Raw genomic sequence first — 2,547 nt, 5'->3', positions numbered from 1 at the left:
ACTGGCTGTCAGGCCCTCTGTCTCTGCTTAGTGGGAGCTGCTGTGTTTCTCCCTTCCCTCTCTGTGGGTGTGTTTGTTTTATGATTATAAGAGCGGAGCCAGGTATGTGGCAATCGGGTACCAGCTGCCTATCAACTCCGCGTCATATCCCTTGTTCCTTCCTCAACACATCGCCAGATAGTATAATATACTTCACAGTCAGTCTTGCTTCAACTACAATATTGCTACTTGTCTGTTTGCAATCTTGTTTAAGTATCATTGCCTGGACCCAACTCCTGCCTCTACACCACTCCCCCATATCTGGACCTCAATCTGAAGAGATACCTGGACGCCTTGTCGGACTGGAATCTCCTCCCCAGAATTCTGGACTTTCTTCGGACCTCACTGCCAACTCGTCTGCCTGGCTCAGCACATTCCAAGCCCCTCTGGACCACTTGGACTTTCCCTAAAAGCCATTTGACTCTGCTCCCTGCACATTCTATATTTTGTAAATAAACACTGGCTTTTACTCATTGGCCTGAGCAAAAAGAGCTGAAAGGATGCAAAACAGATGCTGAGCTTGCATTTCTGCTGTTGGACTCGTAAGTAATAACTTGGCTTGTTATGTCTTGTGTTGCTGCATTTGCTTGATGTGTTAGCAAAGTTGTCGACTTGAGCAAAATCAGCCAGAGGTTTCACAGAGGTTTAGCCACAAGCTATTAATCTTGAGTTGATTTTAGCAAACTTATTAGAAAACACACACGCAAATATCGATAACGTTAAGTGCATCAGTTGCTGTCTAGCTTGTTAGCTACCCGGTCTCTTGCTCGGTCACCCTCTCTTCCACTGTCAACGTCCTCTTTGCCTCTGCCATTAGCTAACATTATTTCCATAGAGGCTGCTGGAGCCTGGTTATTTTATGGTAGAAAAGTTACATAATGTTGCTTGGCCACTCGCTACTAGCTTTAAATCTCGAGTCGATGTTTGCAAGCTTACTAGAGAACGACACTTGGAAATCGGTAAATTTACTGTAAGTGATTTTGAGATAGTTGCAGTCTAACTTTGTTGGCAAGCTTGCCACCCAAGTTTCAAGCAAGCGGGCAACATAACCGGGCTAAGCAGACTCTGTGGACATAACATTTGTTAATGGCAGTGGCGAAGAGACTGATGAGGACATTGACGGTGGAAGCTAAGAAGTGACCATGCAAGAGATTCCTGGATGTTTGGCGAGAGCTGTGTGAAATAAAAGGCTGCTAGACAGTACACAGTTGGACTAGTAAGCGATATGTAATTATAACATATACACATGTACAGCTGTCCTTATTGACAGTGGTGAATTACACTGTGAAACAGAAGGGGCACCAAATCCCACACAGAAACAACTACATAATGTTGTTCTAAAGGAATGGTTTTTCATTTTGGGAAACATGCTTTTCTCTTTCTTGCTGAGAGTTCGATGAGAAGATTGATACCACTGTTATGTCTGTACAAACAGTATGTAGATATGAAGCTACAGCCAACAGCCGGTTAGCTTAGCTTAGCATAAAGACTGGAATTGCGGAAACAGCTAGCCTGACACTGACCAAAGCTAACAAATTCCACTGCTTCATATTTACCGTCCAGACATGACAGTGGTATCATTGGCATCATCTGTCTCTCGGCAAGAAAGCAAGTGTATTTCCTGACATGTGGAACTAGCCCTTTAATGCAAGCGCATTTTCTGCTGATTTATAAAGATAGAAATCTAAGCAATCATCCTCCTTTCCTCTTTCTCTCCCTGTCTGCCTTTCCTTTTCTGCATCCCTAACAGCTAGTTAACAGTAAGCAGTCTGTGCTGTTGCAAGCCGAGCACAGCCACATCTCTGTCACATCCACACCGTTAGGTCCTCATTTAGGGCCTGTGACTGCATACAGTAGCATGTCAGCATCTGTCAGCTCTGTCAAGTGTGTATGTAGGCTTTTACGCTTCCTAATGTGAAACAGTTGACAGGTTATTACTGCCAATGTGAAGTCATGAGCCTTGACCACAGCTATAACCCAACTTTAACCCGGGAAAATTTTGGCTCAGCACTGAAATGCTTTGACAAGGTGAGACATGCAAAGTTTTCCATATACCTGTAGTAGACTCAAACATCCAGCCTAGCGTGAGCTGTATATTACTGTATCCCGGCTATCCTGTTTCCATTAGGATACATCTGTGATCAGATCATGAACTCTGTGCGCTTTCAACGCTTCAATCGTTTGGCTATAAATACCTGATGCCCCCTCAGTGAAATTACCCCTTTCAGCTGGCCACTATCTCCTCCTGCCCTCCATCATGTTCATCCTCTAATGTACGTGAAGCCGCCAGTAATGGTGCTAGATTACAAAGAGTGCACGTAGCTCGTGTGTGTGTGTTTTTTTAACAGCTTGAAATATCCCTGCAGTTAAGTATAATTCACACACAGAGGGCCACACATTTGACCCGTATACATGCACGAACATGCACGCACTTCAGTGTGCTCACTTTACACCCCAGGGTGTGTGTGTTTGTGTGTGTGAGTGTGTGTGTGTGTGTGTGTGTGTGTG

The 2,547-nt window shown here is 44.4% G+C and overlaps 1 long non-coding RNA gene across 3 annotated transcripts in view; it reads left to right on the top strand.

Annotated features, from left to right (window-relative positions):
- The first annotated feature begins 275 nt into the window (after positions 1-275).
- Positions 276-2,547, top strand: part of LOC123957360 — a 25,551-nt gene continuing 23,279 nt past the window's right edge. For all 3 annotated transcript variants that reach the window (XR_006821777.1, XR_006821776.1, XR_006821775.1), the window contains exon 1: positions 276-581. This is a non-coding gene — a long non-coding RNA (uncharacterized LOC123957360). The remainder of the gene's footprint in view (positions 582-2,547) is intronic.

Source organism: Micropterus dolomieu, linkage group LG19 (genome assembly GCF_021292245.1).
Source record: "Micropterus dolomieu isolate WLL.071019.BEF.003 ecotype Adirondacks linkage group LG19, ASM2129224v1, whole genome shotgun sequence".
In the NCBI taxonomy this organism is placed as follows: domain Eukaryota; kingdom Metazoa; phylum Chordata; class Actinopteri; order Centrarchiformes; family Centrarchidae; genus Micropterus; species Micropterus dolomieu.
Note: the sequence above shows the minus strand (reverse complement) of the source record. Positions and strands in the feature narration are given on the sequence as shown.